Source organism: Hyperolius riggenbachi, chromosome 4 (assembly GCF_040937935.1).
Source record: "Hyperolius riggenbachi isolate aHypRig1 chromosome 4, aHypRig1.pri, whole genome shotgun sequence".
NCBI classification, from domain to species: Eukaryota; Metazoa; Chordata; class Amphibia; order Anura; family Hyperoliidae; genus Hyperolius; species Hyperolius riggenbachi.
The window spans coordinates 379,035,693-379,050,330 of NC_090649.1; the positions used below are offsets into that span (position 1 = coordinate 379,035,693).

Genomic DNA, 14,638 nt, shown 5'->3' on the forward strand with positions numbered 1-14,638 from the left:
CTTTATTTCTTAGGCAGGCAAAATCCACGACTTTCTTGGTCGTGGATTTTGCTGCCGCCTCTATGCGCGTCAATCAGCACGTATCTCCGCCTCTCCCCCGCCCCTCTCAGTGAAGGAAGACTGAGAGGGGCGGGGGAGACGCGGAGATACGCGCTGATTGACGCGCATAGAGGCAGAGCCGCAGTGCCTCTATGCGGAAGTTGCCTGCGTGTACCCCCATGAGTATGGGGTGATCGAGGGTTTTTTCAGCCGCGGCTCTGCTGTGTTTTAAGTGGGACAATAATGGTAATGAGGTTTTTAAACTAAAAACCTAATTTTAGGGAGACTTCAGAGTCTCTTTAAAGCACCCCTATAATACTTAACTTTTTATGTAGTATTATAGGCCAGCGAGTTTTGGATTTTGCTATCCAATGGACTCTATATTTAAGGTGTTTGTGCATCACATATGTGCTGTATTTTAATTATTGTTTCATGTTCTGTATTATAACTTTAATTATTGATGCAGATAGATAGATAGACAGACAGACAGACAGACAGACAGACAGACAGACAGACAGACAGACAGACAGACAGACAGACAGATAGATAGATAGATAGATAGATAGATAGATAGATAGATAGATAGATTTGTTTCATTTTACTGGGAAAATACAAATGATTGATGCCAAAGCTCACAAACTTGGTCATTGAGTGACTGTGTGTCCAGGTTACAAAAAGTGGGTGCAGCCAAAAACAAATTTCACAGGGAAAATATAAACTGCAGCCATTATTGCACTGTTAATGGCAGGGTTCTCAAACTTTGCCCAGATGGTCACTGGGTGACTGAGATCAATATTCAGGGAAGTGGGTGGAGCCTATAATAGCCAATCAAAATTCAATTTCAAGATGCCTCAAACCTGCTACAGTTGATCAGTGGGTGACTGGGGTTCAAATGCTGGAGAGGGGCGGAGCCATAAATAGCCAATCTGATTTGTTTAATTTCAATGGGAATATTCAAATTATTGATGCCAAAGACCCCAAAGCTCACAAATTTGGTCATTGAGTGTTTGTGTGTCAGGGTTAGAAAAAGTGGACGGAGCCAACACCAGCCAAATACATACCCGGGCAACGCCGGGTCATCAGCTAGTCTGTTATATAACTTTCTGAGACAGAACAAAACTTTTTATCTTTTAAACTTCCAATTCTTGTTAGGTTTCTTGTTTTAATACCTTTGTGATTTAGGTCATACTTAAGAGAAAAACACGTATTTACTTTTCAAGGAGAAATAGTCCATTTTTCATTGCCTGATTTCTGCTTCCCTGGATGAAGCCACCAGGGAAATCTCACATTTATGTGTGCAGATCTTTACCAAGAACCAAGTCAGTGTGTGTAGTGATGCGGTACACTACAGTTTTATCTGTAGTCAAGCACTTTACAAGAAAGCAGTCTCCACAAGAAGGAAGCATTGCTACTGCTTAAAGAGGTCATATATTGTGACCTCTATATTAGTCTGCCAAGACTCAGAGAGTGGTTTCTAGATATTGGATATCTAATCGTGTCCAGTGGGCAACGGTTACATTTAGCGAGACTTAATGCTGGGTCTGAGCTAATGCAAGGTGACTTTTGCAGGATTTGCTAGTTAAGAAACTTTTTTTCCAAGCATGTTAGACTTAATATTAGACATAAGGTACATTCGTCTTACTATTTTCCTTAAAGTGTGTCATTCAAAATCACGCACTATTATAAAAGAAACTTTACATGTATTTTGGCCTTCAAGTTTAATTCCAAAAATACTTTACTGTCAACCTTTAGATACACCTACTGCTGGCACTTGATGCTAGAATATTTTTTTATGTACATACTAACAATGAGCGACCATATTATAATCAGTTTAAATCTCTATATATACAGTAAAATCGGATGTGTGTGTGTGTATGTATGTGCCGCAATCACTCAAAAATACCTTGACCGATTTGAACGAAACTTGGTATACAGATGCCTTACTACCTGGGATGATATGTTCTGGGGGTCATGTGTCCCCCCTGCACCCCTGGGCAGAGCTGCAAACAGCAAATCAGATTTCACCCATTCATGTCAATGGAAAAAATATAAAAGGCTGCCATTCTCACAGTAATCAATCCAGAGTCCCCACACTTGGCACAGTTGGTGACCGAGGTTACAAATCCAGGAAAAGTGGTTGGAGCATAAAATAGCCAATCAAATTTTAGCCATTCATTTTAAATGAGAAAATGTAAACTGCAGCCATTCTTACACTGTTAATGCCAGGGTTCTCAAACTTGGTCACTGGGTGAACGAGATTAAGATTCAGGAAAGTGGGTGGAGCGTACAACAGCCAATCAAAATTCACCTATTGATTTTCAAGGAGAATATTTAAACTACTGCCATTCTTACACTGTTAATGGCAGAGGCTTCAAACTTGGTACAGTCGGTCATTGGGTGACTGGGGTTCAAATTCACTAAAGGGTAGGGGCCACAAACAGCCAATCAGATTTCCTTGGCGGATAAACGGCTTCCATTCACACATTTTTGATGCCAGGAACCCGAAAGCTCACAAACTTTGTCATTGAAATACTGTGTGTCAATGTTACAAAAAGTGGGTGGATCCAAAACAAATTTCACTTGGAAAATATAAACTGCACTGTTAATGACAGGGTTCTCAAACTTTGCACAGTTGGTCACTGGGTGGCTGGAATTGATATTCAGGAAAATGGGTGGAGCCTACAACAGCCAATCAAAATTCATCTGTTGTTTTTCAAGAAGAATATTAAAATTGCTGCCATTCTTACACTGTCAATAGCAGATGCCTCAAACCGGGTACAATTGGTCACTGTGTGACTGGAGTTCAAATTCAGAAAGGGGGCGGTGCCACAAACAACTAATCAGATTTGTTAGATTGGTTTCAGCCATTCTGGTATTGGCAGGGTTCTCAAACTTGATACAGTTGGTCACTGGATGACTGGGATTAATATACAGGAAAGTGCGTGGGGCCTACATCAGCCAATCAAAATTCACCTATTGATTTTCAAGGGGAATATTTACATTGCTGGCCTTCCTACACTCTTAATGGCAGAGGCCTCAAATCTGGTACAGTCAGTCACTGGGAGACTGGGGTTTAAATTCTTAAAAGGGGGCGGGCCACAAACAGCCAATCAGATTTGTTTAATTTCAATGGGAAAATGCAACTTATTGATGCCAAAGACCCCAAAGCTCACAAACTTGGTCATTGAGTGACTGTATGTCAAGGTTAGAAATAGTGGGCAGAGCCAAAGACAACTAACTTTCTACAACGGAAAATATAAACTGCAGCCATTCTTACACTGTTAATGGCAGGGTTCTCAAACTTGACACAGTTGGTCACTGGTTGACTGGGATTAATATTCAGAAAAGTGGGTGGAGCCTACAACAGCCAATCAAAATTTACCTATTGATTTTCAAGGGGAATATAGAAACTGCTGCCATTCTTACACTGTTAATAGCAGAGCCCTCACACCTGCTACAGTCGGTCTTACGTGCCTGGGGTTCCAATTCACTAAAGGGGCGGAGCCAAAAACAGCCAATCAGATTTCTTTGCTGGATAAACTGCTTCTATTCACACAATTTTGATGCCAGGAACGCAAACGCTCAAAATTTGGTCATTGAGTGACTGTGGGCCAGATTTATCAAAGCATTACCGACAGTTTTTTCTTCTTAAGCTGTCCTTACCAGCAGGGGGGAGTGTTCTGCACATTTGTAAGAAGCTCCCCAATGCTTTCTTAAGGGAGTTATGTGCTAGTTAAAAAGTAAAACAAGCTGACACTTACCTGGGGCTTCTATCGGCCCCCTGTAACAGTAATGTCCCACGTCGTCCTCCTCCGATCTGCCGTTCCCCGCCGCCGGCACCAGGCATAATTAGTCCGACGACAGACGAATAAGGCGTGCTCCCGTTCGCGTCATCGGGAGCTTACTGCGCAGGCGCAGTACAAAGCTTTCTTGTACTGCGCCTGCGCAGTAAACTCTGATGACGCGTGTGGAAGCGAGAGCTCGGCCGCACAGCCGCAGTGTAATCACTCTCGTGATTACACGGGGACCGACGGCGGGGAACGGCGCATCAGGAGAGGACGGCGCGGGACATTACCGCTGCAGGGGGCTGATAGAAGCCCCAGATAAGTGTCAGCTCGTTTTACTTTTTTAATTACACAGAACTACTTTAAGTGAAGGGAGATTGCGGCAGTTCTGAGAGTTTTCCTTAGATTAAGAACAGCGCAGAACTGTCCCTGAATAAGAAGTGGCTAATACCACTTCTTAACCCCGCAGAGCAGGTTTACGCTGACACCTCATAGCTTCCTTTTTCATTTACTGCCATCTACCCACACTCATTTGTTACTGAGGCGAACTACCCTGGTGATGTTTATTTGTTTAAGAAAAGGAGGGGAATTGTGGATGAGTGTGTGGAGAATTGACTGCTTAGAGCATGTTAAAAATGTGTGTAAAAGACAGAGCAGACATCGGGATTATTTGAGAATGAAAGTTTAGGAGAGAAATTACAGCCTCGGCTGCTTGCGTCCCAGACGGATAAACAAACAAGTCATACACTGTTGTGTTTGTTTGTCTGAGAAACTGTTCTAGCTCCTCCTCACTTAGAACAGTTTAGGAAGGAAACAGCACCATCTAGTGGCTTCTTATGGTGCCTGAGACAGTTCTGCACGGAGTTCTACAAACCTACCAGCGTTTTGTCTCAGACACTCTTGATAAATCTGGTCCTGTGTGTCAAGGTTGCAAAAAGTGGGTGGTGTCAAAAACATTTCCCTGGGAAAATGCAAACTGCAGCCCTTCATCACTGTTAATGGCAGGGTTCTCAAACTTTGCGCAGTTGGTTACTTGGTGACTGGGATTAATATTCATAAAAGTGGGTGGAGCCTAAAAAGGCCAATCAGAATTCACCTGTTGATTTTCAGGGGGAATATTAAAATTGCTGTAATTCTTGCACTGTTAATGGCACAAGCCTCAAACCTGTGGGGCATATATATCTGCTTTGACGGAGCCTAATGCTGGGAATACACTATGGGCTCAATTTACAAAATGGTGCTAACTTTAGCATTGGCCCTTAGCACGTCTAAACTCAGTTGAAATGTGAGAAGTAATGATCGTGCGCAAAGTACCGCGCTCCGCGCGAAGTGCCCATTAAAGCCTATGGGACTTAGCGCGCGCATAGAACTTCGCACGCGTAAAATTTTGCGCGCAAAACTTTGCACGCGATCTGATTGAGAAATCCGGTGCTAACCTACTTAGCACCCTGGTTAGCACATCTAAAGACTTTATACGTGCTAAGTATGTTAGCACCGCTTAGTAAATCAAGCCCAATGCGGTTTTTCAGTCGATTTTCCGTCCAACCGATTTTCACTTTGATTTTACGGTCGATTTCCCGCTCAATTCTCTTATCTTTTCTTATCTATTTCCATTCACTTCTACGAGAAATCAATCAGAAAAACGATTGAAAATAAGATCGGATGTGTCGGAAATGATCTATTGAATCATCTATCTAATGCTGGGAATACACGGGTCGATTCTGGCGCTCAATTCTACGCCTGATCGTTTTGCCCGCTCGATTCTCTTATCTTCCGCTCGTTTTTCTTATCTTTTTTCAATTCACTTCAGTGAGAATTTGAGCGGCAAAACGATCGAACAGTCATCGGATGTGTCGGAAATTATCTACCGAGTCATCTTATCAGCTCAGAATTGAGCCGTGGATTCCCAACATAACACACAATTGTATGGTGTATTCCTGGCATTACTGACTGTGGCAGTCAAAGGATTAGTGATAGGCTTTGGTTTACGAGGAACAGTGTTGGGGATAGGACTAGATTTTAGTGATAGGCATAGTTATAGACAGACTTTATCTATAGCCATAGATAGATATATACAGGCAGTGGACATACATTTTATTAGACGTTAAACAAATTATGTAGCGCATCTTGCTCAGTTTAAGAAACCTGCTATACATGCAATGTGTCCATGTCTACAATGCGCATTATGCTATTTGTCTACGTCCATTAAAATTTACATGCGCTGTCTGCATTATCTAATGAATATACCCGCACTGTACTGTCCACTTTGCTAAATTCCTAGGGAAAAAGAGAGAAGCAACATGATCAGAGCCCTTTTACTATGCAAAACAAAGTTTGTCTTCATAAATAATCACAAATACGGTACCTTCTGTTTTAACAGGCCAAACTTGTTTTTTGTATAGAATTAATATACTGTATATAGCATTAATTAATATAGCATATTTTTAGTCTCTTTCAGTCCCTTACACATTCCTAGGAGTTCTGGTTCAATATTAGCTTGCTGGGCAATCTGCAACTCTGGGGCTTTCAAGTCCTACCCCATAGAGCCACATGAATCCATGTCATGTACTGATGAGGATCATCCAATCTGACAGTCTGTTTTCATGTTGGATTAGTTTTACTCTGTAATATTAACCACTTCGGTACCAGTAGCGTCTGCCCCCTTAAGGACCAGAGGCTGCTGGTACACTAAAACGCGCATACCGACGAATCGCCGCAATAATCCGTTGCTCCCGCCGCAGGCTGCTCTCTCTGCCGCCTCTATGACGCCAGAGCGCTGTGCGCCGGTCAGGAGCCACTTTCATTGGCTCCTGACCCTGTCACTCAATGTAAGCCAATGGAATTGGCTTATAGTAATGACAGGGCCAGGAGCCAATGAAAGCGGCTCCTGCCCGGCTCACAGTGCTCTGCCGTCATAGAGGTGGCAGGGCAGCACATTTCGGCGGGTAGAGAGCGTCGGGAACGGGCGGGGACGCGCGGTGAATGGGACGTAGAGCTTACGTCCGGTCAGAACCACAGTGCCACCCGCCCGACGTAGATTTAAACTGCGTCAGTCCGAAATTGGTTAACAAGCTGACACATCATTGCATTCCAGCAGTTCTGGAGGTGTGTTCAGCTATCAGGGACAACAATGAGATGATTTGCATATTCAGCAGTGATGCATTGTGGGGCACTTCAGAGCTCACTCCACCCTGAATAATTGCAAATACCTTCTGTTTTAAGAAGGTAAACATCTGTTATGCATAGCATTTTAGTGAGGAGGCTTGTTGATCCCTTTCAGCCCCTTACACACTCTTAGGAGTTCTGCTTCACCATGAGCTTGCTGGGCAATCTGTACACCATACAGTGACTGTGCAAGTTTAATTTGAGGGTTTTGGGGGTTTATGTTGCATTCTAAGCAAATGTTAGTAATCTACAGACTGGAATAGACTAGCCATTTTAATAACATGCCATTGCAAAGTGTTTTGTGAAGCAATTACATATTTTATATATGGTACATCATTTTTTTTTTCATTTTTTTAATGACTCTGAGATTATTTTTTTAAAAAAGAACAAAAAAAAAGCAATTTAAAGTGTTAATCCATTTAGTGAAATATATAATGGATCTTTAGTAACGGTTATTAATGCTATAAAATTATTTTTTCTCTCTGGTTATACTATAGTTCTGCTTTATAAATGTGTTCTTCCTTGCATTCTCCAAAATGTTGAGAAGCCAGCAGGCCTTTTAATGGAATACATCTCGGCTATATCCCATCCCTCATTTCTCAGAACTGGGAAATCTGTTTGCCTAAATCATGTTATGACAGTCAGAGTAATGCAATGAGCTATCTGTTTGGAAACATGAAATGCAATCAAAGTTCTATCTCTTTCCACTCATGCAAATACATTATTGAACTGTGCTAGGAATCAATAAATGCATATTAGTTTGTAATAACATTCCTGGTAGAAATCATACATTTATATGCAGACTTGCAATGAATGAAATTTCTTTCTAAATGTTTGAAACACCTTGATTTAAATGTGATTTTCGGCAGTCCTCGGGAGGCGCCGTCTCTGCTGTCTCAGCCCACCGGATGGGAATTGTTCCGTGTGTAGTTTGGGACAGTGAAGAATGGCCCTCGCAGATAATCAATATTGTAGTATAAATAAGCTTCAATAAGTTAAACCACAGGAAAACAAATGGGCCAGGCAGGGCCGGGTTATGGACAGCAGCTCGTAGCACATTTACCTGCACAGTTACGAGGAGGCCGAATAGTAGAAGAAAGATTGGTTTCTCTCACACATTATTTCAAGCAAGCACCAAGTGCTAGTGGGTTGGAAACATTGCTTACAAAGGTGCAATTCATTCCACTAATCTTCCAAAGAAGCTGTTCAATATAAAAACGTTAGCAGAAATGGAATGTAAATGACTTCTTCAGATATGCGGTTTAGAGCCTGTGCAGTGAAAAACAATTATCCTTTTATAAACGCTGTTTGCAGATGTGGTAATATTTTGCAAGTGGCAAGACAGATGTGAGGTGCCCCGCTTACTTCACAGAGCTTAATGGTAGTTGCTTTTTTCTCAGACGTCAATACTGTGTTCTGGCCTGTGTTGGGCACATTTGGTGATAATGTCCAGACACATGGTCAGATTACACTGGCAGCTGTTCATCAATGGCAAGTATCCAAATCTGGTCTCAAGAGATGGTATCATATTATTACTAATTCCATACGTAAAGTACCATAGTTAGTACCTGATCAGATGGCTGTAGTAGCCCTTGCAGGCATAAGTGAGCTGTTACTTAAAGTAGATCTGAGATAAAATATGGAGTCATTACTAATGGCCTCCTCACATATATTAAATAGTCAATTTCATCCCCAAAATGGCTTTTTATTAAATGGCCTCTCCTATTACATATTTATTTTAAATTGAAGGCTAGACTGTGGAGTCTGATAGTCTTTGAATGGCCTCATTGCTTTTTCTGCTGGCAATACCCTATTCAGCTGAGGGTTATCTATACTTTGCAGAAGATCTGTCCCGAAAAGCAAACATTGGGGTGTGCCTATTTACCTATGCATCAAGAGGAGTGAGAAGTGATTAGGACTGTTCAGTGTTTATCTCTGTCCTTAAGCCCCATACACACACTCAACAGCGGTCTTTTAGGCTCGCACAACTTTTCTTGTGAAACACCTAAAAAAATCTCTTTCTATTGTTCAAACAGCTGATAAGAAGTCAATTCAACATTTGGATTGACTTCTTATCAGTCTTACCAGCTGCTTGAACAATGGCAAGAGGTTTTTTTTAGGTGTTTCACAAGAAAAGTTGTGAGAGCCTAAAGGCCCGTACACACACCAGACTGGAGGCAAGGCAACGCCGGGCGGATCGCTCAGAAACAGCCGTATCAGTCCGCCGACAGTGCGTACACACTCCGGACTGTCGTTGGAACGCCCACCCAGCGGGAGGTGACGACGGACCCGTCGTTGCCTCCAGTCCGGCGTGTGTACGGGCCTTTAAAGACCGCTGTTGAGTGTGTGTATGGGGCTTTAGAGGATACTCATTCTTGGAGTCAGATTGGGCTATCTCCTGTCTGTTTACTAAAATGATTTCCTGCTTATCAAGAGGAGTGTCGAGTGTTAAAAGGTGGTCTATTGTAGTCTGCCAATACAGCTGCTGAGAACATTGGAAGGAAGGGAGCATGTGTTGAGGCTGGGTACCTTGCCTTATAAAGTAGAGCACATCAGGGAGATTCCTGTGTTCAGTTCACACAACCTCAGTCTTTGAAAGTGAAGCTCTGTCCTAATGAAGCCTAAATATAATTTCTGGGTCTGACTGCTGATCTCTTTGCCCTTCCTTCAACTGGTTGAGAAGGTCTGAACACTTGCTACGGGGACTGGTTGGACTTGTTGTTCATCCAGCTTCTTGCTGCATTGTAACTTCATCTGAGATTTGTAGTTTGTCTGCTGTATTCAGGAGAATGTGAATTTTCAGAAGATTTGCAAGGTTGCTTGGACTTGTTGTTCATCCCTGTGCTCTGGCATTCACATTCTTTATTCAAGAAACTTTTGTTATTACAATTTTATTTTTCTTTGAGGAGCTATTAAAACTATTCACACTATTGGGCCTCTTGCACACTACATGCGATTCCAATTCCGATTTACGTTTTTTTAATCGATTTTAATATTCAATTCCGATTTATGATTTTTAATCGTTACTGCATGCTGTGTTTTTTCTGCATTTTTCTTTTGATAACATCCAGGGAAAATTGGAATTGCAAATCAGAATCGGATCTGCAGTGTGCAGGGGGCCAAGAGCGCTCTGGTTCCCAGTCCCCATGTAGTTTTGTCTGCTGTATTCAGGAGAATGTGAATTGTGGACATTTGCAAGCTTGTTACTGGGACTGCTAGTACTTGTTCCTCATCTGCTGTTGGAGTCATCAGTGACTCTTGTGTCATGTAACCATTCCTTGCCCTGCATTATATGTAGTGTATGCCTGATAAGCTGTCTATCAGCTATATTTGCTCATGTGTGCTTTCATGCTCAGTTGTGGTACCCCTGATTTATAACATACATGTGCTTAGTGACAGGTTATGTCACACAGACCTATTTGTTAGTAATTATGTGATTACACGCTCGTTACACTTTAAGGGTCGCATTACAGCAAGTACACCGTGCCAGCGCCTCTATTGCTTGGTTTTCTAAATGTGGCAGTGAATCTGCAGTGCGCTGGAAATGCATGCAACAATGGGTTGTGAGCTGCAACAAATGAATTGCCATTACTTTGTATTAAAGCGGGATTGTCAGCCCCCAAAATCAAATTCCTTTTACCCATTGCTCTGTGTTTGTTAGGTAGTCTACATCATGGCCCTGCATTGCAAGCATTCCAATAAAATCATAAATGTGATTGTTGTAATGAATCTTATCTCAGTCACCCTGGCTCATTTCTTATACATTGCTGGGGGAGAGGGAAGCTTGTTATCTTCCCTCTCACATTCCTGCTCCTCGCTTATCGGCTGAGGGCAGTTCAGTGTGACATGAGGCTGAGAAGGAAAATACACCTCACCCCTCTGCAGAAGCTGCTGAAATATAATATATGCTGTGCTCATGTGTGTTTACAAAGCAAGCTAGATATGACAATGCAGTTTCTAGGAGAAAAAAAAAGAGTAAGGGTGGAAATGACATCAGGATTGGCTTCAGTCAGATGAAAATGCCTGGAACAGTCTTCTCCTTATTTACAATATAAAATTCATTGAAATAAAAATGCGGACAGAATAATACACGTTATGTAAGTAAAACAAGTATTTATTTACTTTTAACTAGGAGACTAAGCTGCTGTAGGGATGCAGAGGTTTTTCCCCAGAAGCTGATGATGACCTGAGTGGAAGTCCCACTGTGACTTAATTGTTAAACTTAGGAGAAAAGTGACTTAAAAAGTACCTACATTATAAATAACAGTTTGCTTTAACCATAATAAGTTGTCAAGATTTGTTAAATCACACCCCCACCCCCGTATTCCACATATGGTCTTGAAATTCCATCCCTGTCTGAAATAAGGACCAGTCAATTTTTTTTCTTTCTTTTGGGTGCAAAGGATGCTGGGGAATAGATGTCATGACTCCACCCCCATGTCGTGCTTCCAGCCCACACCCACTGTGAAAAGAGATGTAATCTAATTCAGGCAGGCAAACATCAGGGATAAGAATTATAGCAAACAGACATAAGACCGGCTGCAGCTGTTCTGCTGTCTATCCACTCACCTGCACACTGTGAAAAGAGATATAATCCAGGCAGGCAGAGGGGAAGGGAGGGGCAGGGGAGGGCACCAAGCTGGAAGAGCGTTCAGAATTCTGAGGGTGTAGTTGCTGAGGAAGTACTTGCAAGGCATTACCATAAGGAGAAAGATAGAGGTGCTACTGTAGTTATAAATGTTTGTCTGTTCTATACACTACGATGTACTAGACGTCTTGTTCATCTAACTTTACGCAGTGCATAGACTACATACTGTATTGCCATTCAACTTTTTTTTTGACCGGATGTTGTCTTTAAATGGCCCCTTGTTGTTGGGAAGGAAAGGGTGTCGATAGCTTTAAGTAAATGGCGTTTAAAGACTAGACGGAAAATTCAGATTACGTATGTTCTCTACTGATCTCCAGTCTGGGGAAACCTTAGCAGAAAAGGCCCAGTCTGTAAGAACTGAACAATCACCATCTGTAGTTTCCAGAAAACAAAGTTAAAGTGGCTTAGGAGAATATGCAATTAAATTCCAGACTCCGCCTGCAGGTACCAGGTCTGCAATATGTAAATCAGGCTGCAGCAAGGGAAAGATATTCCATATTGTAAAACACTATAAAGAGTTTGCAAATTAGATTTCCTCTTCAACAGAGACAAGCGGCAGAACTTACTTAACATCCATACTGTAACTCATTTAACCTGAAGGAACTTACAAAAATGGGACATGCTTTTATTGTGTGTAATTGGACTGTTTCATTCTGTTTTAAACCTGAAAGAACTAATTATTGTGATAATCAGTCGTTACTGAGTGGGTAATGTTGCCTTTACCACCACAATCTGTTATTTAGTTGAGAGTGATAATTACATTGCAGAGTGTAAGATGCAGAAAAACAGTGGTGATTTAGAGTCTTAAAATGCAAGTACCTTTGTTTATTATGAATAAGTAATGAACCATATGTTCATTAACGTCTATTACCATTTATCTAGACGCACTGCTATTGATTGGTTTGCCCTAAATTTCTTCACTAGTTGTATTCTAATTGGCTTTTTGATGCTAACAAATAGAAAAAAAAATTAAAAAGCAAGAAAACCATCTGCTCTGTTTTTTTGGGTAACCTGTTAGAAAATAAAACTTTTTTTTTTTTTTTTTTTTTAAGAATTTATAGAACCTCTGATGAACTTTCATTGTTGTCTTTCCAATTGTTGACTACTTACTGCCCTTACATGCTTCTTGTGCCTGTGACAGCAATCAAGGTTATAAACTTTGAAGAAACATATCCCCAGTTGTAAGTTGTAACATAGATAACATAGAAGCATTCTTGTAGTCAAACGTCTGCCAAATTGTTATTGTGGTCGCTGCGGGCGCCCAAACTTGCCCTCATTGCCGATATCCGTATGGGCGCTTATGGCGGCCCCAAATATCTACTGCTAGCGGGTGCCCAAATCTCCTGTTTCTATAATTGATAACTCCAGATGCAGGTATGTTTAACATAGCACTTTCGTCAAATCTGGCAACGAACTGTTCCCCATGTTGACTGGTCAAGAAACAATTATTGTTTATTTATTAGAGTATTTTATTTATTAAAGTAAACCTTAACCGAGTAAAATTATTTAAGATTTTGTCAGAACTAAAATTATATATGTTGCTGTCAGTTATATATCAGTTGCCGTCAGTTATATCTGAAAGGACAAGTGATAAGAAAGGTAATGTCCATGTTTCCCTAATGGCTCAAGTGGGCAATATAGTGTATGGCCATTTTCAAAACGGAGGGTGGAGAATTCCATTGATCACAGTGGACAAACAGGACGAAGGAGATGAGAAAGAGATTGATGAGTAGACTACACGGGAGGAAAGTATGACGTGTATGTTTATTTTGACTATTCAGGGTCATTTAAGGTTTGGTTTACGCTCCAACATATGCTGCAATTTACTGTACCATAAGTAATAGGGGATGCAAATTAGAAACTGACAAAATAAGTACTACCCTAAGCACAAGGGGACACAGGAACCTATCTTGAGATTTCCATATTCAGCTAGCCATATTGAATCAACTGCCTCAATTTCAACAGGTTAATGTGATTGGGCTGGTAAAACTTGTAATGTTCAGTCTTTCCATTAAAATTATTGACAGGTTTCAATTGATTTCATGAAAAACTTGCTCTAAAAATTTAGGCCTGTGAGTTGCCAGGGAGAACAGCAGAGAGGTGGTTTTGTACTTCATCAAGGACTATAAATGTGTAGTGGGAAAGCTGATTTTCAGTCGGATTTTTTGCCTACAAAGTTACCGTAATCAAAAGTGAAAGTATATGTTTTTTATGTTATTGTTATTCCCTAAACAGCATAATAATACAAGAATATCATTAGAGAGTGACATTAGGCAATATTTAATAAAGCAGGTAACTTTGGGCACCAGAGTTTGGCTATTGTATAGCCAAACTCCTGCTAGCAGTGGTGACTGCGGCCAGAGTTCGGCTATTATATACCCGAACTCCAACTCATGTTAACGGCAGTCCTGAGGCAATGGGCACTTGGCTGTAGCATAGCCAAGGTCTGTTAGGCTCTGGGGGTTTGGTTGCAGGTAGTTTTGTTTCGGGAATGACCACTCAACCATAGTATAGCCAAGCACCGGGAGTTAGTTTCAGGGTGACAGGAAATTTGGGCGTATGAGGCAAGTGGACAAGTTTTGTTTCGGGAATGACCACTCAACCATAGTATAGTCAAGCACCGGGGGTTAGTTTCAGGGTGATAGGAAATGTGGGCTCATGAGGCAAGTGGACAAAAAGGGTGCCGCCATTCACTCCCATAAGAAATATCATTTGATGGGCGCCGAACAGGAAAAAATGGCACCCGGAGATATTTAACGCTTTCAAACGGCGCCCGGAGATTATTAATGTTTTGAAACTGCGCTTGTGATGATTTAAGTTTACAAAATGCGCCCGTGACGAAGAACGTTTACAAAAATTCTAAACATATTTATCATTCACTCTTTTATTTATCCTCTACCTGAAATGGTGTGTGCAGAACTGCACTGTCATATCTAGTTTGCTTTGTAAACACATGTGAGCAGACCATGAATCGGATTTTAGCAGGTGTCACCAGCAGAGG

General features: G+C 41.4%; 1 protein-coding gene across 13 annotated transcripts in view; it reads left to right on the top strand.

Annotated features, from left to right (window-relative positions):
• Positions 1-14,638, top strand: part of UTRN (utrophin) — an 863,547-nt gene that overhangs the window by 658,667 nt on the left and 190,242 nt on the right. The window lies entirely within an intron of this gene.